The sequence below is a fragment of the Papio anubis genome, chromosome 9 (genome assembly GCF_008728515.1).
Source record: "Papio anubis isolate 15944 chromosome 9, Panubis1.0, whole genome shotgun sequence".
In the NCBI taxonomy this organism is placed as follows: Eukaryota; Metazoa; Chordata; class Mammalia; order Primates; family Cercopithecidae; genus Papio; species Papio anubis.
Window position 1 is genome coordinate 18,380,632 of NC_044984.1, and position 22,908 is coordinate 18,403,539.

The following is a 22,908-nucleotide window of genomic DNA, read 5'->3' on the forward strand; positions in this document are numbered from 1 at the left end:
GCTTCAGCCTCGCGAGTAGCTGGGATTACAGGCTCATTTTGCGGGTGTTTTGGGGGATTTTTTGAGACGGAGTCTTGCTCTGTCGCCAGGCTGGAGTGCAGTGGCCTGATCTCACCTCACTGCAACCGCCTCCTAGGTTCAAGGGATTCTCCTGCCTCAGCCTCCCAAGTAGCTGGGACTACAGGCACACAGCACCACGCCCAACTGATTTTTGTATGTTTTTGTTTCGTTTTGTTTTTTTGAGGCGGAGTCTTGCTCTGTCACCCAGGCTGGAGTGCAGTGGCACAATCTCCGCTCACTGCAAGCTCCACCTCCCGGGTTCACGCCATTCTCCTGCCTCAGCTTCCTGAATAGCTTGGACTACAGGCGCCCGCCACCACACTGGGCTAATTTTTTGTATCCTTTAGTAGAAACGGGGTTTCACCATGTTAGCCAGGATGGTCTCGATCTCCTGACCTTGTGATCCGCCTGCCTTGGCCTCCCAAAGTGCTGGGATTACAGGCATGAACTACCGCGCCCAGCCGATTTTTATATTTATAGTAGAGATGGGGTTTCACCATGTTGGCCAGGATGGTCTGGATCTCTTGACCTCGTGATCCGCCCACTGCAGCCTCTCAAAGTGCTGGGATTGCAGGTGTAAGCCACCAAGCCTGGCCTAATTTTTGTATTTTTAATAGAGATGGGGTTTCACCATGTTAGCCAGGCTGGTCTCAAATTCCTGACCTCGTGATCCACCCACCTTGGCCTCCCAAAGTGCTGGGGTTACAGGCATGAGCCACTGTGCCCAGCCTTGTTTGGGTTTTTGTGGGAAGGGAGTGTGTGTGTGTGTGTGTGTGTCTCTTTGGTTTTATTAAGCACAACATTTTTTAACTGTTCCAAGAAGGAAAAATATTCCTTACTGGGATCCTTAGAAGCCTAGAAAATATGGAGAAAGCAGCATGAACTAGTTGTGATTCTTGTCAACATTTCAGAAAGCCAGATGAAAACCGTTTATTCACAAACAGTAAGTCCATCGGGCGTAGTGGCTCACACCTGTAATTCCAGCACTCTGGGAGCCTGAGGCGGGTGGATCACCTGAGGTCAGGAATTTGAGACCAGCCTGGCTAACATGGTGAAATCCTGTCTCTACTAAAAATACAAAAATTAGCTGGGCGTGGTGGTGTGTGCCTGTAGTCCCAGCTACTTGGGAGGCTGAGGCAGGAGAATCACTTGAACCCGAGGTGGTGGTGAGACAAGATCACATCACCGCACTCCAACTTGGGTGACACAATGAAACTCTGTCTCAGAAAAAACACACAAACAGTAAGTCAGCATAGATGCTTATTACATGCTATAACAAAAGGGAATACTAGTTCTTCAAACATTTTAATTAGATCAGTACCTTCCGTCTTCTTAGAGTTCGCCTTATCTAACTCCCCCTTACTGGAGTGGTGCACACACGGCCCGGGAAGTGTGGGGACTAATGGTAGGGAGGGCAGGCAGGTTGGCAGGGCCTTTACTTCAGGTAGGGGAATCAGCATGAGGGAGCTACTTCCCAGAGGCTTGGAAGCTTGCTCTGAAGTTCTTAGTGCTCAGCGTCCTGTTGGGTTGATGGCTTTACAAGTCCCTCATACCCACCTACCCCCAGTTTATAGAAAGACGAGTCATACTGCTATGGTGATCAAAAATGAAACAGGCCGGGCGCAGTGGCTCAAGCCTGTAATCCCAGCACTTTGGGAGGCCGAGACAGGCGGATCACGAGGTCAGGAGATCGAGACCATCCTGGCTAACATGGTAAAACCCCGTCTCTACTAAAAAATAAAAAAAAACTAGCCGGGCGTGGTGGTGGGTGCCTGTAGTCCCAGTTACTCGGGAGGCTGAGGCAGGAGAATGACGTAAACCCAGGAGGCGGAGCTTGCAGTGAGCTGAGATCCGGCCACTGCACTCCAGCCTGAGCGACAGAGCGAGACTCCGTCTCAAAAAAAAAAAAAAAGAAACATAACTTTTTTTTGCTGGCATACCCTCAAAATTGTTTTTAAAAACTCAGCTGGGTGCAGTGTCTCACACCTGTAATCCCAGCACTTTGGGAGGCTCGGATGGGAGGATCGCTTGAGGCCAGGAATTCAAGACCAGCCTGGCTGACGTAGTGAGAACTAGTCTCTACAAAAATAAAAATAATTAGCTGGGTACGGGTGGTGCGTGCCTGTAGTCCTAGCTACTCAGGAGGCCAAAGCAGGAGAATCACTCGATCCTGGGAGATGAAGGCTGCAGTGAGATGTGATTGTATCACTGTACTCCAGTCTGGGTGACACAGCAAGACCCTGTCTCCAAAAAAAGCAAAAAATAAAAACCAACTCTGTACCTCCTTGTACATTTTCAAGTTGACATCTACAACTTTTCATAAATTCAAATAGAAGAAAAGGGCCAAGCGTGGTGGCTCACGCCTGTAAACCCAACACTTTGGGAGGCCAAGGTGGGCAGATCACTTGAGGTCAGAAGTTCGAGACCAGCCTGGCCAACATAATGAAACCCTGTCTCTACTAAAACTGCAAAATTTAGCCAGGCATGATTGGGAATGCCTGTAATCCCAGCTACTCCGGAGACTGCAGCAGGAGAATTGCTTGAATCTGGGAGGCGGAGGTTGCAGTGAGCCAGGATATCACAGTACTCCAGCCTGGGCAATAGAGCAAAACTCAGCCTCAAAAAAAAAACAAAACAACAACAACAACAAAAAAACTAAAAGATGCAAGTTCTGACCTACTGTCAATACTGCTTTTTTTTTTTTGAGATGAGGTTTTGCTCTGTCGCCCGGGCTGGAGTGCAATGGCAAAATCCTGGCTTACTACAACCTTTGCCTCTAGGGTTCAAGCGACTCACCTGCCTCAGCTTCCCAAGTAGCTGGGATTACAGGTGCCTGCCCACCGTGCCTGGCTAATTTTTGTATTTTTAGTAGAGACAGGGTTTCATTGTGTCAGCCAGGATGGTCTTAAACTCCTGACCTCAAGTGATCCGCCCGCCTCAGCCTCCCAAAGTGCTGAAATTACAGGCACAAGCCACTGTGCCTGGCCCAATACTGACTTTTTAAATAAATTGTTACATCGGTCTTTATTTTATTTTATTTTATTTGAGACAGAGTTTCACTGTTGTTGCCCAGGCTGGAGTGTAATGGTACAGTCTCAACTCACTGCAACCTCTGCCTCCCGGGTTTAAGTGATTCTCCTGCCTCAGCATCCTGAGTAGCTGAGATTACAGGCGCCCGCCACCACTCCTGGCTAATTTTTTTGTATTGTTAGTAGAGACAGGCTTTCACCATGTTGGCCAGGCTGGTCTTGAACTCCTGACCTCAGGTGATCTGCCCGCCTCAGCCTCCCAAACTGCTGGGATTACAGGCATGAGCCACCACACCTGGCCCTATACCTTTTTTAATAGGGATTTACATCATTCCTTTTTCTCCTTGAACTTTTATTTTTACTTTATTTCTCTTATACTTTGTCACAATAAATTATGATATGCTAAATTTAATGACTTTAGTTATTTCTAATTCCATGCATCCATTTCTGTGAAATCTTGTTACTTGGATATTACAGTCATTCACTTCTCACCACACTGGAGGATTTTACACCCTGAGGTAAGTATGATTCAGAGAAGTAAGTTTTTCATGTATAAAGAAGAGCTCATGTGGGGCTGGACACAGTGGCTTATGCTGGTAATCCCAGCACTTTGGGAGGCTGAGACAGGTGGATCACCTGAGGTCAGGAGTTCGAGACCAGCCTGAATAACATGGTAAAACCCCACCTCTACTAAAAATACAAAATTAGCCAGGCATGGTGACACATGCCTGTAATCCCAGCTACTCGGGAGGCTGAGGCAGGAGAATCACTTGAACCTGGGAGGTGGAGGTTGCGGTGAGTCAAGATCATGCCATTGCACTTCAGCCTAAGTAACAAGAATGAAACTCCATCTCAAAAAAAAAAAAAAAAAAAAAAGCTCATGTTGAAGGTGCATGGGACATCTAGAGCCTTGGGGTGGGAAATCAGAGAGAAGGTAAGATACTGAGTTCAAGAAAATTATGAAAATTTTTCTTGCTCACAAACCCTTGAAATGTTTCTGTGTACTGATTTGAAGAAAGCTATCCCAGACTATTTGTAAGTTTATTGATTTCTGCATACTTCTCACTTTACCCATAAAAAGGTTTTGTTTTGTTTTGTTTTTTGAGATGATTTTGCTCTGTCACCCAGGCTGGAGTGCAGTGGCACAATATTCGTTCACTGCAACCTCTGCCTCCCAGGCCCAAGCGATCCTCTTACCTCAGCCTTCCAAGTAGCCAGGACTACAGGCACGCGCCACCACACCCAGCTAATTTTCATACTTCTTGTAGAGATGGGTTTCACCATGTTGCCCAGTCCGGTCTCAAACTCCTGGGCTCAAGCGAGCTTCTCACCTCAGCCTCCCAAAGTGCTGGGATTACAGGCATGAGCCACTGCCTGGCCCAAAACAGTTTTACATAGATTTAGCATATGGCAAAGAAACTCACTTTTGAGCAACTGTATGAATGTGTAAGGAATAAACTGATTCACTTAATGCAGGAACAAATGATTTTTTTGTTATGCTGAAGTAATTTGGAAGGAGTTTTCCCAGAACTGTTTCTGAAAAATGGATTAAATCCTTCATGGATAAGTTGGAAATAAATCTTTGAAGCGTATGGTTGGTATGTTAAAAGCAGAAATTTTAAATTTTTTATTTAATTTTAAAATTATTTACAGTGAAAAGTCAACCTAAAACATAAAGTAAAAGGCTGGGTGAAAGGCATGGAGAAAATACGGCAGGATTATTTTATGTAATTCAAGTCTGAGACAACATGTTTTAAGTACAGGAGATAGAACCCCCAGCTACGTCCCGGGGCTCAGTGACTCACCAGCTTACTGGAAAGTCCCTCAAGTCCTCTATTAACTAGATTCAGAAAAGCCTACCCAATCTCTTTGAGTGAAGGCTCACTCATTACAGCCCTTCCCTAGAAGGAGCTTCATCTTCATTCTTCCGGTGTGGGAAACAGTATAGGCGATTCTTCTAGCTTGGCAGGAGGAACCGTCTACCAACTGTGTTGCCAGGAAGCCCGAGTTCCTGCAGAACACCCTTGTTGCTGTCATGGGGCCTCATTGTGTAGTGGGGAGGAGCACAGAGGCTGGTGCTAGGCTACCTGAATTGGAACTGAGCTCTGCCACTTTTACTGTGTGTCCTCAGGCCAAGGTATTCATCCTCCCTAAGCCTAAGTTTTTTCACAAAATTGGTCTATGTCTTAGTTTGTTTTCTGTTGCTTATAACAGAACACCTAAAACAGTATCTTATACAGAAAAGGAATGTATTTCTTACAGTTCTGGAGGCTGAGAAGTCCAAGGTCCAGAGGCTGTGTCTGGCGAGGGCTTTGTTGCTGGTGGGTACACTACAGAGTCCCAAGGAGGCTCAGGACATCACACACAATGAGAGGCAGAGCATGTCACCATGCTGACATGCTAGCTCAGGTCTGTCTTCCATTTACAAAGCTGACAGTTCTCCAGTGATAACCCATTCATTCATCAACCCACAAATAAATGAATCCCTGAGCTCATGATCCAGTCATCTCTCTCAAAGGCCCCTGCCACATTAAGAATTAAATTTCAACATGAGTTTTGGAGTAGACTAATACTCCACCCAAAACAGCCTACTAAGAGTTATTGCAATATATGGTTGTAAAGACTAAATACGTTAACACATCAGGTGTAGAATAGTGCCTAGCAGCATATAAATACTTGCTACGATTAGCTGTTATTCACTAAGGCTAACCTCCTCTAACTGTAATTGTTTCTAAGTTTACCAGGGCACTGCTATTAATCATCTTAGTTAATCAGCATTTTAAAACTGGGTCACAGGCCAGGAGCGGTGGCTCACGCCTATAATCCTAGCTTTGGGAAGCCGAGGAGGGCAGATCACCTGAGATTGGGAGTTCAAGACCAGCCTGACCAACAGGGCAAAACCCCATCTCTACTAAAAATACAAAATTAGCTGGGCACAGTGGTAATCCCAGCACTTTGGGAGGCCAACTTGGGCGGATCACGAGACAGGAGATCGAGACCATCCTGGCTAACACGGTGAAACCCCATCTCTACTAAAAATACAAAAAATTCACCAGGCATGGTGGCAGGCGCCTGTAGTCCCAGCTACTTGGGAGGCTGAGGCCGGAGAATGGCGTGAACCCGGGAGGCGGAGCTTGCAGTGAGCCGAGGTCGCGCCACTGCACTCCAGCCTGGGCGGCAGAGCGAGATTCTGTCTCAAAAAAAAAAAGAAAATTAGCTAGGCATGGTGGCGGGCACCTGTAATCCCAGCTACTCAGGAGTCTGAGGCAGGAGAATTGCTTGAGCCCAGGAGGCGGAGGTTGTGGTGAGCCGAGATCACGCCATTGCACTCCAACCTGGGCAACAAGAGCAAAACTCCGTCTCAAAAAACAAACAAACAAAAACTGGTCACAATTTAAAATGCATCAGACTCACCAGAGGGGCCTGTTAAAACTTTACTATTCCTGGGCCTTATCCCTAAAATACCTTGTTCAGTCATTCTGGAGGGAGATCCAAGAATTTGCCTTCTAATAAGTTCCCAGGTAATACTAATGCTGATAGTCCAACATCACTTTGAGAATTGGCATATAGTAAGTCTCTGTGTGGTTTATTTGGATTTTTGTTTTATTTGTGGGGATAAATTGAGGAGTGTTTATTTACAAAGGTATGCACAGAGCATAGAAGGACTGAAGATTGATAATCCAAGAGCTGTTTTCACTCCTAGGCCCAAAGGGAAGAGGGGAGGAGTAACTGGAATCCACAGGAAACAATCATTTGAGAGAAGCCCTTACGCTCTTTTCAAGAGACACAGCCAGGCTCGGTGTGAGCCATCTCTACAAGGATCAAGCCAAGAGAATAAATATTCTGATGGCCTGCTTCCTTATCACAATTTCTTACTGGGTCTCCCACTGGCTGAACCCAGTAGGATTCACAGGTCACAGGAGTTCTGTTGGGTTTTGCCAGGAACTCCTGGGGGATCTCCAAGACCTTTTCAGGAAATCCCATGAAGTCACAACTATTTTCATAGTAATGGTAAGATGTTATTTGCCTCTTTTACTCATTCTCTCGATAGTGAACAGTGGAGTTTCCGAAAGGCTGCATGGCCTGTGATATCTCAGCAGACTGAATGCAGAAGCAGACGTGAATATCTGTCTTCTATTAACCCAGATACTAAGCAAAGTTATAAAAGTGGAAAACAGTGCCTGTCTTCTCACTTTTCTTTTGGAACATAGAGGTTTTTTTTATTATTGTTAATAAAAAGTATATTATTTATATCAAGTTATAGCAGGTTTATTGTTATTTTAGATAAATGAGTAAATATTTTAAACATTTCTCAGTTTTCACTTCCACTGCAGTGAATACACATAGATGTAACCTACACAAACAAGCGATCTAGGATCCTCAATAGTTGCTAAGCATGTGAGAATCCTGAGACCCCAAAAGTTTGAGAACCACCCATATAGTCCATACAGCTTGGCCTCCAGTGACAGGGCACAGCTGAAAAATGTGAGATCTGGAGGTGCAAATAATAGAAGATACCAGCTCATCCCAGCCTAGGCAACATACAGAGACTCTGTCTCTACAACATAAATAATAAAAAAACAACCTAGCCAGGCATAGTGGTGGACGCCTGTGATCCCACTCACTTGGGAGGCTGAGGTAGGAGGATTGCTTGGGCCTGGGAGGTCAAGGCTGCAGTGAGCCATGATAGCATCACTGCACTCCAGCCTGGGTGACAAAGTGAGACCCTGTCTCAAAAAACAAAGACAAAAAAAAATCATATATTAGCCCATCTTCCCAAGGAAGAAGACACTTGCTGTTGCCGCTTCCAAATCAGCAATAGTCTGTGTGTGTGTGTGTGTGTGTGTGTGTGTGTGTGTGTGTGTGTGTGAGAGAGAGAGACGGAGTTTTGCTCTTGTCGCCCAGGCTGGAGTGCAATGGCATGATCTCGGCTCACTGCAACCTCTGCCTCCCGATTTCAAGCGATTCTCTTACCTTAGCCTCCCGAGTAGCTGGGATTACAGGCGCCCGACACCATGCCCGGCTAATTTTTATATTTTTAGTAGAGATGGGGTTTCACCACTTTGGCCAGGCTGGTCTCAAATTTCTGACCTCAGGTGATCCGCCCGCCTCAGCCTCCCAAAGTGCTGGGATTACAGGCATGAGCCACCGCGCCTGGCGGTAGTCTGCTTCTTGAAGTGAAAACCCCAGTGTCTAAGAATGCCAGCCTGAGCCTGTAGATTCCCCTTGGACCCTGCAGGCTGAGAATCACTCACGGAAAATGATTTGGAAAGGCAGAGACTATACATGCAAAGGTCTAGACAGCCAGAGTCTCCCTAGACTGTTCTCTTTTTTCTGTGTCAGCTTCAGCACATACTTTTGGTCCTGCCTCTGTCCCCAGGTGTAACGGACTTAGACTCTAGCCCTTATATCCAGTCAAAACTTATTTTTATTAGCCCTCGGTGATCACAAAAACATGAGTTAAAAATGGATCGGCCGGGCGCGGTGGCTCACGCCTGTAATCCCAGCACTTTGGGAAGCCGAGGCAGGTGGATCACAAGGTCAGGAGATCGAGACCATCCTGGCTAACATGGTGAAACCCCATCTCTACTAAAACTACAAAAAACTAGCTGGGCGTGGTGGCGGGCGCCTGTAGTCCCAGCTACTCAGGAGGCTGAGGCAGGAGAATGGCGTGAACCCGGGAGGCGGAGCTTAGAGTGAGCGGAGATCGCGCCACTGCACTCCAGCCTGGGCGACAGAGCGAGACTCCGTCTAAAAAAAAAAAAAAATGAAGACTTGTTATTCCATGTCAAAATGGAGTAGCGCCCATGAAAAAAATCCATGTTATCTATCCAAATTATAATATTACTTGAAATGTGTGATTTCTGTGGAGCCATTTGTGTTGCTTGTAAGAAATTACTGTTCTTTGCTTTATTAGGCTCTCTGGGTCTACCCAACATTAGAAAATGAAAGATTCATCACACTGTATTTGAAGTAGCAACCAAAGCTGTCCAGAAACTTGTTCAGCATGTATGCCTTAAGTAGCAGATGCTGAAGGAACCCCAGCTTTTTTTTCTCACCTAGATTTTTGCCAAGTGTTTTGGGGGTTGTGTAGCATCTGAAAGCAGGCCAAAGAGCAGGCCTGAGACAGAGTTAATGCCTGTAATACCCTCTGGAAAATAGCAGGGACATAACGGAGTTGCTAACATTTGAAACTGGTTGGCTTCTAGCCATATCCCCGAAAACTGTCCACAAGCAAAGATGAGGGAAGCGATTGCTTCTAGTCAAATTCCCTAACTTGAAGTTTACAAAAGAAGAAATACAAGCATTGGATAAACATATGAACAGATGCTCAATATCTGTGGTAATCAAAGATATGCAAATTAGAATGATGAGATATTCTTTTTTACCCAACAGATTGGAAAAGATTAAGAAGAGTGATAATGCACAGAGTTAGCAGGATGTAGGGAAAGGGATGTACTCATATGGGAATGGTGGGAGTGTAATTGATAAAACCTTTCCAAAGCCTTACAAATGTATCCTCTTTGACCCAGCAATTCTACTTCTGGGAATTTATCTCCAAGAAATCACCTGGTGAGTACCCAGAGGCATTTTGCAGTTTGTTTTAGATGTGGTTTAAATACAGGGTCTACTTATCTCTGGCCTGGCAGGTGCAGTGGCTCACGCCTGTAGTAATCCCAGCACTTTGGGAGGCCAAGGCAGGCACATCACCTGAGGTCAGGAGTTCAAGACCAGCCTAGGCAACATGGCAAAACCCCATCTTTTTTAAAAAAATACAAAAATTAGCCAGGTGTGGTGGCACACGCCTGTAGTCCCAGCTACTCGGGAGGTTGCAGTGGGCCGAGATTGCACCACTGCACTCCAGCCTGGGCGACAGAGCGAGACTCTGCCTCAAAAAAAAAAAAAAAAAAGTAAGTAAATAAATACAGGACCTACTTACGCTATAAGAAGTCCAGCATGGGGAGGGAGCGCAGGGCTTGCTGGAGACTCCAGGGGGCTGTGAAGAAGCCAAGCCCCTCCCTCCCTGTTCTATCAGCAGTGATTGCTCCAACTCAGGCATCACCACCTGTGCAGAACAGGAAGCCGAAGAGGCATTATCAGCTGTCTCCTTTTATGTCTCCGTGCTGTTGTGAAATATATAGTAGGTCTTCATCTGGTTTCCTGCTCCTAAAATTATTGGAATCTCCATAGTGATGAGTGTTTTTTGAGACAGGATCTTGCTCCATCACCCAGGCTGGAGTGCAGTGGAGCAATCACAGCTGACTACAGCCTTGACTTCCTGACTTCCTGGGTCCAAGCAATCCTCCTACCTCAGCCTCCTGAGTAGCTGGGACCATAGGTGCATGCTGCCTCACCTGGCTAGGTTTTTGTTTCTTTTGATGTGGTTTTTTTTTCCTACTTTTTTTTCTCTTTCTTATTTTTTTTTATTCTCTCTCTCTCTTTCTTTCTTTCTTTCTTTCTTTCTTTCTTTTCTTTCTTTCTTTCTTTTTCTTTCTCTTTCTTTCTTTCTTTCTTTCCTCCTCCTCCTCCTTCTTCTTCTTCGTGTGGTTTTATTTTGTTTGTTTGTTTGTTTGTTTTGTAGGGACGAGGTCTTCCGATGTTACCCAGGTTGGTCTCAAACTCCTGGGTTCGAGCAATCTTCCCGCCTCAGCCTCCCAGAGTACGGGATTACAGGCGTGAGCCACCACTTTTAGCCAAAGAGTATATTTTGCATGCTAATGAGATGACTGGTAGGTGGGGCTCCTAGATAGGCTCTTGTTGGGGATTCGTTGTCAGGGGAACCAACTAGATGACGAAAGGGTTGCACCTCTCAGCCCCATCCCTAGACCTGCAGGGAAGGGAGAAAGGCGGAAGGTTAAGTTGATCACCAATGGTCAATAATTGAATCAATCTTGCCTGTGTCATGAAACCTCCATAAAGGACACGGTTCCAATGAGCTTTCAAATGACTGAATGTATGGAGGTTCCTGGAGAGGGTGTGGAAGCTCTGCGCCCCTTACCCCATACCTCACCCTATGCATCTCTTCCTCTATATCCTTTATTATAAACCATCAATGTAAATGTTTCCCTGAGTTCTGTGAGCCCTCCTAGCAAATGAATCAACCCGAGGAGAGGGTCATGGGAACCCTGGTTTGTAGCCAGTCAGAAAGTTTGGGGTGGCACGGACTTGTAATTGGCATCTGAAGTGGAGGCAGTTTTAGTGGGGCTGATCCTTCCACCTGTGGGAACTGACACTATCTCCAGGCATGTAGTGTCATAATTTAATTAGAGGACGCCTAGCTGGTATGCACTGGAGAATCTACTGGAGGTTTGCTTGGTGGGCTGGTGGAAAGAAATCCACACACATTTTGGTGAGCAGGTGTGTTATGTCTTATTGAGTGGTCTCAACACAGTCTCACATTCTCACTGGCGAGAACCAAATGGCATGGCCACCCTAGTCATCGGGGTATCTGGGAAAACAAGTGTTTCTCTTCCCAGACTTTAGAATAGAGAAAGGCAATGAGAAAAGAGTTGAAATGGGTGTTGAGTGAGCCAAGCTGCAAAAAATACCCCACAAACTAACATCCGCCTCACAAGCTAAATGTCACCTGCAGGGAACTGGTTAAATAAACCAGAGAATATCCAGTGCATGTTGTCCCTTATTGTATGGTGTGGTTAATCTATGAAAAGCTGTTCACTGTATATATAGCAAAAAGGGCAGATTATAAAACAATATGTCCTGCAGATCCCATTTTGTTAAAGAGACGTGTATACTATTCATTCACAGAAAAGCCTGGATATACACGACAGTGTTCACTCTGGATCTTCTTTAAACACTTCCACATTCTATGATGTATTTTTGGCAGGCAGTCACGGCTTTGTTTTAGAATAAAGAGCAGAAAGTAAATTTCCATTTTTAGATTCCCATTGGGCCAGAAACAGGAGATAAACTAGTCAGTTAAAATCAACCTGATGATGCCTTCTGCCCCCCAAGTGACCTCTAAATGTTAGCCGTAAAACTTTCTGGGTTGAGTCAAAGCCAAGTTTAAAGGGAAAACCATAAATAAGCCATTTTGGAAAATACAGCTATTGGCAATCTGTTACATTTCACTTGTATTTCTAAGAGGACACACTCCAGCACATCCCCAGTTGCCTGACTAAAGCTCACTTGGTAAAACAAAGTGATAATTATCTCAGGAATAGGCTCAGCACACAATCATGTAGAACCTGTTTTTGAAGGAAGACTGATCGGCATGCCAAAAAGAAAGGCATGGGTCAGGATTGCTAATGGAAACTATTGGTGAAATGGTCTGGGCGAGGCAGCGGTGAAATCAAGCCTGCAATCCCAGCACTTTGGAAGCTGGGGGTGGATCAAGAGGAGTCAGGAGATGCAGGAACCATCCCTGGCCTGCAGGTGAAGCCCCCGTCTCTCTACTAAAATACGAAATTGAGAGTGGGTGGCAGGGTGGCTGAGCCTGTAGTCCCAGCTACTCGGGAGGCTGAGGCAGGAGAATGGTGTGAACCCGGGAGGCCAGAGCTTGCAGTGAGCAGAGATCCAGCCACTGCACTTCAGCCTGGGCGATAGAGCGAGACTCCGTCTCAAAAAAAAAAAAAAAAAGAAATGGTCTGGAAGAATTTGATAGTATGAATGTATCATCTCTGAGGAAATCTCAGGAACATCAACATAAAACAGGCTCTCCTTTGAGTTTCAAGTGATTTGGTTTGTTTGCTTGTTGGAATGACTCATAGCTGATTTAAAACATTGTAATAGACAACTTGCGCAGTTACATTTTAAAATCAAACCTCGCCCTAAAAAATAATACCAGCATAGCATAAGTCTATTATCTTGTCTACTATCTTGATCTGAAGAAAACACTAGGCTTTGGTCCTTAACACCCTCTGGGCTAAAATGTTCTGGGAGACTCAAGGAAGGACTGTGATTGCTTTCAGAGAGACAATAACCGGTTCTCATAAGATTACTGTGGATGAACCAAAAGTAGACTCAGCAGATACATTTTGTGGAAACAACATATAATCTGTGGTACATCTGCCTCCTTTTACAAAAGTAAAAGAAATATAAATTTAAAGGAAGGAAAGAAAGTGGAAATCTGGAAGCAGTAAAAAGGCTATAAGCTTGAGGATTGGAGGCAGAAAGGAGCAAGAGTCAGAAGGTGCATCATGCTGAACTGAAGAGAACAATGAAGGTCACAGCCGGCAATAGAACTCCCTGAGAATCTTCATAAATGCCTGATGAAACCCCCAAAGAATATACTGTTTAAAATCAAATTTTATTTTATTTTATTTTACTTTAGTTTTGAGACAGAATCTTGCTATGTCGCCCAAGCTGGAGTGCAGTGGTGCGATCTCAGCTCACTGCAACCTCTGCCTCCTCGGCTCAAGCGATTCTCATACCTCAGCCTCCTGAGCAGCTGGGATTACAGGCATGTGCCACCACGCCCAGCTAATATTTGTATCTCCTTTTTTTTTTTTTTTTTTTTTTGAGACGGAGTGTCGCTCTTGTTACCCAGGCTGGAGTGCAATGGCACCATCTCGGCTCACCACAACCTCTGCCTCCTGGGTTCAAGCAATTCCCCGGCCTCAGCCCCCCGAATAGCTGGAATAACAGGCATGCACCACCATGCTCGGCTAATTTTGTATTTTTAGTAGAGACGGGGTTTCTCCACGTTGGTCAGGCTGCTCTCGAACTCCCAACATCAGGTGATCCGCCCATCTCAGCCTCCCAAAGTGCTGGGATTACAGGCATGAGCCACCGCACCCAGCTGTCTCTCTCTCTCTCTCTCTCTCTCTCTCTCTCTCTCTTTTTTTTGTGAACAAGGTCTCGCTGCGTCACCCAGGCTGGAGTGCAGTAGCATGATCTCGGCTTACTTCTTTCTTCAGCCTCAACCTCCCAGGATCAAGCAATCCTCCCACCTCAGCCTGCTGAGTAACTGAGTAAACTACAGGCTCACACCACTACACCCGGCTAATTTTTTAAATTTCTTGTAGAGACAAGGTCTCACTATGTTGCCCAGGCTGGTCTCAAACTCCTAAACTCAAATAATCTTCCAGCTTCAGCTGGAAAAATATGTGTGTGTGTGCATATATATATATATATATATATATGTTTGTTTGTTTTTTTAAACAGAGTTTTGCCCTTGTTGCCCAGGCTGGAGTGCAATAGCTTGATCTCAGCTCACAGCAACATCTGCCTCCCAGGTTCAAGCAATTCTCCTGCCTCAGCCTCCCAAGTAGCTGGAATTACAGGAGCCTGCCTCCATACCCAGCTATTTTTTTTGTTTGTTTTTAGTAGAGACGGGGTTTCACTGGGTTAGCCAGGATGGTCACGATCCCCTGACATCATGAGCTGCCCCCTTCAGCCTCCCCAAGTGCTGGGATTATAGGAGTGAGCCACCGCGCCCGGCCTTGTTTTGTTTTGTTTTGTTTTGTTTGAGACAGAGTTTCGCTCTTGTCACCCAGGCTGGAGTGCAATGGCACGATCTTAGCTCACCGCAATCTCTGCCTCCTGGGTTCAAACGATTCTCCTGCCTCAGCCTCCCGAGTAGCTGGGATTACAGACATGCGCTACCACGCCAGGCTAATTTTGTATTTTTAGTAAAGACGGGGTTTCTCCATGTTGATCAGGCTGGTCTCTAACTCCCGACCTCAGGTGATCCATTTGCCTCAGCCTCCCACAGTGCTGGGATTACAGACTTGAGCCACCACGCCCGGCCCTGAGGTATTTTAAGTAGGAGATTGACATGACCAGATTTGCCTTTTGAATAGATAATTGTGTCACTTTTGTATATTCATACAATGAAAAGGCTATGCTGCACTGAAAATAAACAGACTCGGATGACATGTTTCAGCATGAAAATTTCACACAGAGGTAAGACTGAGTGGGCTAGGGGTGGGGAGCAAGTGACAGAGGATACGTACAATGTAATTTTATCTATATAAGCATAAAATATTCATGAATATATACACACACATATATGGACACGTAAACATTGTAAACATATAAAGACCTGTGGAGACATATAAAGACCTGTGGAAACATATAAAGACCTGTGGAAAAGGATAAATGGCAATAGCAGGATATAGTTATCTCAGGAATGCTAGGCCGGGCACGGTTGCTCACGCCTGTAATCCCAGCACTTTGGGAGGCTGAGGTCAGGAGTTCGAGACCAGCCTGGCCAACATGGCAAAACCCCGTCTCTACTAAAAATACAAAAATTAGCCCAGTGTGGTGGCTCATGCCTGTAGTCCCAGCTACTCAAGTATGTAGAAGAATCACTTATGACGCTGTAGAGTGGAGGGATTTGCAATGAGCCAAGATCACGCCACACTAATACTGCAGCGTGGGTGACCGAGAGGCGAGACCAGAAGGAAGGAAGGAAGGAAGGAAGGAAGGGAAAGGAAGGAAGGAAGGAAGAGGGAAGGAAGGTTATACTAGAAAGTGAAAAGAAGCGCGTTTTGAGGCCACATGTTGTATGATTCCGGTGATCTGAAATATCCATCATGAGCTGAAGTCATAGGGCAGAAAGCTGATTAGTAGTTGCCAGGTGCTAGGAAAGAGGGAAATGAGAAGTGACTATTTGATGGGCATGGGGTTTCCATTTGGGAGGAAGAAAAGGTTTTGTTAACGAGGTCATGATGTCTGCACATGAGGTAGGTTGTTATGAATATATGCACTTAATGCCACCGAATTGTACACTTTCAAATTGTTAAAATGGTAAATTTTATGTTATGTGCTTTTTACCACAATTGAAAGGGAAAGAAAATGTGGAGGCTCAGTTTGTGCACTTAACCATAACACTCATCTGACTTTATATACTTGCTCATGTTTCACAGAATGTAGAGATCCAGGCCGGGCGCGATGGCTCATGCCTGTAATTCCAGCATTTTGGGAGGCCGAGGTGGGTGGATCACCTGAGGTCAGGAGTTTGATACCAGCCTGGCCAACATGGTGAAATCCCGTCTCTACTAAAAATACAAAAATTAGCTGGGCATGGTGGTGGGCGCATGTAATCCTAGCTACTGGGGAGGTTGAGGCACGAGAATCACTTGAACCTGGGAGGTGGAGGTTACAGTGAGCTGAGGTCACACCACTGCACTCCAGCCTGGGTGACAGAGCGAGACTCCATCTCAAAAAAAAAATAAAAAAATAAAATTAGAGACTGTGTCTCAAAAATGAATAAATAAAATTTAAAAATAAAACATAAAAAGAATGTGGAGATCCAAGTTGACCAAAAGGACATGGTGTTCCCCCTGCTTAAGACCATCTCCCCGCAGGCACACATGAACTCACACCCACACACCCTTTCCTTTGCTTTAGGAAATCCTACCTACCTTTCAGCTAAGACCTCACTACTTCAAGAAATACTTTCCTGACTGCCTCATGCCTCTTGGGGCAAAACATCCCTCTATCGTGTACTTCACAGCTTTAGCTTCTTCTCTATTGTAGCAATAATAAACTTGTGAGTCCCCCACCGTATCCCCATGGTATCTCACGACTTAGCAGAGTCTTATACACATAGTAAATCTTTGCCGAGTGAATACATATGTAATAAATATCTTGTTTTTTAATTAAAAAAAGATTATTGTCTCTCTGTCTCCCAAGATTACAAGGATCTGGAATCTCACAGACAGGAAGAGAGACTAGGGCCGGGCACTACGGCTCATGCCTGTAATCCCATCACTTTGGGAGACTGAGATGGGAGGATGACTTGAGCCCAGGAGATCAAGGCTGCAGTGAGCAAGCACTGGGCCACTGCAATTCAGCCTGGGCGACAGAGTGAGGAGAACTTGTCTCAAAAAAAAAAAAAAAAAAAGGTTAACTGAGTTCTGAGCTGTTAACATGACAGTAATAATAGATTTTTTTTGTTTTTGTTTTTGTTTTTTTGAGACAGAATCTTGCTCTGTCATCCAGGCTGGAGTGCAGTGGCGCAATCTCAGCTCACTGCAAGCTCCGCCTCCCGGGTTCACGCCATTCTCCTGCCTCAGCCTCCCGAGTAGCTGAGACTACAGGCGCCCGCCACCACGCCCAGCTAATTTTTGTATTTTTAGTAGAGACGAGGTTTCACCATGTTGGCCAGGCTGGTCTCAAATTCCTGACCTTGTGACCTGCCCACCTCAGCCTCACAAAGTGCTGGGATTACAGGCGTGAGCCACTGCATTCAGCCTAGACTTATATTTTAAATGGTGCTAATCTGAATTAATTAATTAGAAAAACCTCCTTTGAGCACCCACCATGTTTCCAGTATTGTGCTCCATGTGGTTTAAGTTGCATAAGACACAGTTACGACACAGAAGGGTCCTGTGCTAGCACTGCCCAAGCAATGGGGTCACCCACACTTCATCACTTTTCTCTCCTCCCTGCTCCAGTTGTGCAACAATGATCCCTCCACTTCTTTTGTTTCTCTCTTCCTACCAGGGACCAGTTCTTCAGTGAGGTGCTGGGGATAATAGCATGAGCCAGACTAAAGACCCTGCTTACCATTTACTCACCCATCATCCTCAGATATCCTAGATGAGTTTTCTCGTCTATATAAAAAGGAAATAGGGGCCAGGCACGGTGGCTTATGCCTGTAATCTCAGCACTTTGGGAGGCCGAAGTGGGCGGATCACTTGAGGCCAGGAGTTCAAGACCAGCCTGGCCAACACAATGAAAAGCCGTCTCTACCAAAAAATGCAAAAATTAGCTGGGTATGGTGGCACATGCCTGTAATCCCAGCTACTTGGGAGGCTGAGGCAGGAGAATGGCTTGAACGCAGAAGGCGGAGGTTGCAGTGAGCCAAGATCACGCCACTGCACTCCAGCCTGGGTGACAGAGTGAGACCCTGTTTAAACAAACAAACAAACAAACAAACAAAGGAAATAGAGTTACCTGATCCTGAACCTGGCCCTAAGGTATGCTTTCAAAAGAGCCTATTTCCCTTCCCCTCCTCTCCATTTGACCAAGAGCTGTGAAAGAAGGGCTGTGTGCTCAGAAAGTTCAGCTCCAAGTACAACCAGCCGAGCATGGTGACTCATGCCTGGAGTCCCAATATTTTGGGAGATCAAGGTGGAAGGATCACTTGAGGCCAGGAGTTCAGGAGTTCAAGATCAGATTGGGCAACATGGCAAGTCCCCGTCTCTTAAAAAAAAAATTTAAAAAAAAGGGAAATTGGCCAGGAGCAGTGGCTCACGCCTGTAATCCCAGCACTTTGTGGGGCAGAGGTGGGCGGATCACGAGGTCAAGAGATCGAGACCATCCTGGCCAATATAGTGATACCCCATCTCTACTAAAAATACAAATAATTAGGTGGGCGTGGTGGCACGCGCCTGTAGTCCCAGCTACTCGGGAGGCTGAGGCAGGAGAATTCCTTGAACCCGGGAGGCGGAGCTTGCAGTGAGCAGAGCAAGACTCCGTCTCAAATAAAAAAAAAGAGGGAAATTAGTCACTTAGGAAAATAATACCTTTTCTTTTTCTTAATAAAATAGAAACAGAGTCTTGCTGTGTTGCCGATGATTATCTTGAACTCCTGCTCTTAAGTCATCCTCCTGCTTTGACTTCCCATGGTGCTGAGAACAGGTGTGAGCCACTGCACCCAGCCTGCCTTTCTAAAATAGAAAGATGGTTTTCAAGGCCAGATGCAGTGGCTCATGCCTATAATCCCAACACTTTGGGAGGCCAAGGCAGGCAGATAACCTGAGGTCGGGAGTTTGAGACCAGCCTGACCAACATGGAGAAACCCCATCTCTACTAAAAATACAAAATTAGCCAGGTGTGGTGGTGCATGCCTGTAATCCCAGCTACTCGGGAGGCTGAGGCAGGACAATCGCTTGAACCTGGGAGGTAGAGGTTGCAATGAGCTGCGATCGCACCATTGCACTCCAGCCTGGGCAACAAGAGCGAAACTCCATTTAAAAAAAAAAAAATACAAAAATTACCTGGGCGTGATGTTGCACACCTGTAGTCTCAGCTACTCGGGAGGCTGAGGCAGGAGAATCTCTTGGACCCGGGAGGTGGAGGTTGCAGTGAGCTGAGATCTCGCCATTGCATTCCAGCCTGGGTGACAAGAGTCAAATTCTGTATAAAAAAAATTTTTTTTTTAAATGAACCAGACATAATGGCACATCCATGTCGTCCCAGCTACTTGGGAGGCTAAGGTAGGAGGATCACTGGAGCCCAGGAGTTCTAGGCTGCAGTGAGCTATGAGGGCGGCACTGCACTCCAGCTTAGGAAACAGAGCAAGATGTTGTCTCTGAAAAAAAACAAAACAAAAACCTTTCTTTATCAAATTCTTTTTTTTTTTTTTGAGATGGAGTCTCGCTGTGTCACCCAGGCTGGAGTGCAGTGGTGCTTTCTTGGCTCACTGCAAGCTCCACCTCCCGGGTTCACGCCATTCTCCTGCCTCAGCCTCCCGAGTAGCTGGGACTACAGACACCCGCCACCACGCCCGGCTAGTTTTTTGTATTTTTGGTAGAGACGGGGTTTCACCATGTTAGCCAGGATGGTCTCGATCTCCTGACCTCGTGATCCACCCGCCTCGGCCTCCCAAAGTGCTGGGATTACAGGCTTGAGCCACCGCGCCGGGCTCTTTATCAAATTCTTATTTCGCCTCCAGGGACTCCACCCGACCTAAGATAGTCTGCCTTTGATAGCTGTTTCAGCCGCCTGCTGAATCTTGCCTACAAAGATTACAAATGACACGTTAATGAAGCCATCTTGCTGGCAGGTTGGAAGAGAAAGCTTTCCATCCGAGAACTTGCTCTGGAGCTGTGCTGAAGGATAACAGGTTATAACTTGGCTCTAAACTCTGGAACTGTTCAGCAGGTCCCCATGGTGACCTCCTGTTATAACTAGGAAACAGACCCATAAATGTGCAGACGGATTAAAAAATTAGGGGAGGACAGCAGCGTGGCTCATGCCTATAATCACAGCACTTGGGGAGGCCGAGGCGGGTAGATCTCTTGAACTCAAGGGTTCAAGGCCAGCCTTGGCAACGTGGTGAGATCCCTGTTTCCATTTCTACTAAAAATACAAAAATATGTGTGTGTGTGTATCTATATATATAGCTAGGTGTGGTGGTGTGCACCTGTAGTACCAGCTACTTGGGAGGCTGACGTTGGAGGCTGAGGCGGGAGGATCACAGAACAAGACATCATCTCAAAAAACAAAAAAAATTAGGGGAGACAGGGATTTTTTTTCCCCTGCACCATGTGTCTTAGAACATTGAGATGTGGCCTGGCACAGTGGCTCCCCGCTCTAATCCCAGCACTTTGGGAGGCTAAGGAGAGAGAATTGCTTGAGCCCAGGAGTTCCAGACCAACATAGGGAAACACAGGGGGACCCCATCTCTAAAAAAAATTTAAAAATTAGCTGGGTGTGGTGGCTCACACCTGTAGTTGCAGCTACCCAGGAGGCTGAAGAGAAAAGATCACTTGAGCCTAGGAGGTTGAGGCTACAGTGAGCAGCGCATGGGGCCACTGCATAGCAGCCTAGGTGACAAAGCAAGACTCTGTCCCAAAAACAAACAAACAAAAAACAAAACAGCAACATAAAGAAAACAACCAAACATTCAGCTGTGAAATAATTGCCTTTAAGTAGTGTCTGTACCAATTCACTCAGCTTGTTGAACTCTGATGTCAATGAGGCCAGGAGCTTACCCCCAGGGGGCCAGGAGATTCAAACACAGGCAACATTTCTTCCATCATCAACATCCCTACTTCCGATTTGTCATCGCTAAAGTGCTGTCATTCCCAAAGGATTTTAAGGAGGTGATGTAGACAGGATGTTTTCAACTCTCCTGGGGAAAGTATGTCTTCATATATTTTTAATGTCAGATCAGTAGTACCATCTTGATATTCAAGGGACTGCCCTATCCTAAAACATAAACTTGAGAAACTTATGTTAAGTGAATAGCATAGAAGTTAATGTTCAGATGCAGTATGTCTCTTACCAAAGGAGACCTGGACACAGAAGACACTCACATTTGTAAGTGCTTTAAATCCTGATTTCCTTTTAGGTCACAGGTCTCTCTTCCCTTGCCAACATCATACATAATGCAATGGCATCAGCTTTTGGTGAAAGCTTGATTATTCCTTCTTCTTTTTTTTTTTTTTTTTGAGACGGAGTTTTGCTCTTGTTGCCCAGGCTGGAGTGCAGTGGCGCGATCTCAGCTCACTGCAACCCCCACCTTCCAGGTTCAAGCGATTCTCCTGCCTCAGTCTCCCAAGTAGCTGGGATTACAGGTGTGTGCCACCACGCCCAGCTAATTTTTTTGTATTTTTAGTAGAGTTGGCGTTTCACCATATTGGCCAGGCTAGTTCAAACTCCTGACCTCCTGATCTGCCCGCCTTGGCCTCCCAAAGTGCTGGAATTAGAGGCGTGAGCCACCACGCCTGGCCTTCAACTATTTCTTTTAATTATTTTTGAATTTATTTTTTATTTGACTGAATTTTATTTTATTATTTATTTATTTATTTGAGACAGGGCCTCTGTCTCAAAATGGCATGATCTCAGCTCACCTCATCCTCTGCCTCCCAGTCTCAAACAATCCTCCCGTCTTAGCCTCCCGAGTAGCTGGGATTACAGGTGCGCATCCCCATGCCTGGCTAATCTTTGCATTGTTTGTAGAGTCAGGGTTTCTCCATGTTGCCCAGGCATGTCTCAACTACTGGGCTCAAGTGTCTGCCTGCCCCTGCCTCCTGAAGTGCTGAGATTACATTGAGATGACATGCTTGAGCCACTGTGTCCAACTGTGTTTTTTGTTTACTTTTGTTTTGTTTTTTTGAGACAGAGTTTTGCTTTGTCACCCAGGCTGGAGTGCAATGGCAATAGCACAATCTTGGCTCACTGCAAATTCCGCCTCCCGGGTTCAAATGATTCTCCTGCCTCAGTCGGGACTACAGGAGCCTGCCACCAAGATAATTTTTTTTTTTTTTTTTGGTTTGTTTGTTTTTTTGAGACAGAGTCTCGCTGTTACCCAGGCTGGAGTGCAATGGCGTGATCTCAGCTCACTGCAACCTCCGCTTCCCGGGTTCAAGTGATTCTCCTGCCTCAGCCTCCCAAGTAGCTGGGACTACGGGAGCTTGCCACCAAGCCCAGCTAATTTTTGTATTTTTAGTAGAGACCGGGTTTCACTGTATTAGCCAAGCTGGTCTCGAACTCCTGACCTCAGGTGATCTGCCCGCCTCAGCCTCCCAAAGTGCTGGGATTAGAGGCGTGAGCCACCGCACCTGGCCTGTTGTTGTGCTGTTTGGTTTTGTTTTTTCAATTTTCAAAATGAGGTCTCACCATGTTGCCAAGACTCATCTCAAACTACTGGGATCAAGTGATCCGCCTGCCTCAGCCTCCTAAAGTGCTGGGATTACAAGCATGAACAACTGTGCCCAGCCAAGTTTTTAAATTTTATTTTTATTTCCCCCTTGAGAATGTCACTTTAATACTTACAGTTTACTGTCAGCTACCTTTGGCTCCGGGTGCTTTCAGTAACGCAGATTCTGTATGTGTTCCTTGGTTAGAGAGAATCTTTGTGCAATGGTTTCCTCAGATGCTGGTTGCAGTAGCAATGTACAGGCTGTGTACGTTGTTGCACTGTCTCTCGTGGGGCTGGAATAGCTGAGGTCTCATGAAGCTTACCTCATTCCCTGATGTGCACACTTAAAAAAGTTTTTCCCTCAGTATTTTATTCACTGCGTTGAACAGTTCAGGCTTCAAGCCAGTAGGAGTTACTCACGGGTAGAAACTGGCTGCAGCTAAAGCAGGTGGGTAAATGCAATACCCCAATAATTGCCAGAGGCCCCACCCTTGACAGAGGCAGCTGAGGAAGCTCTCAGCGAAATGCACTGTGTTT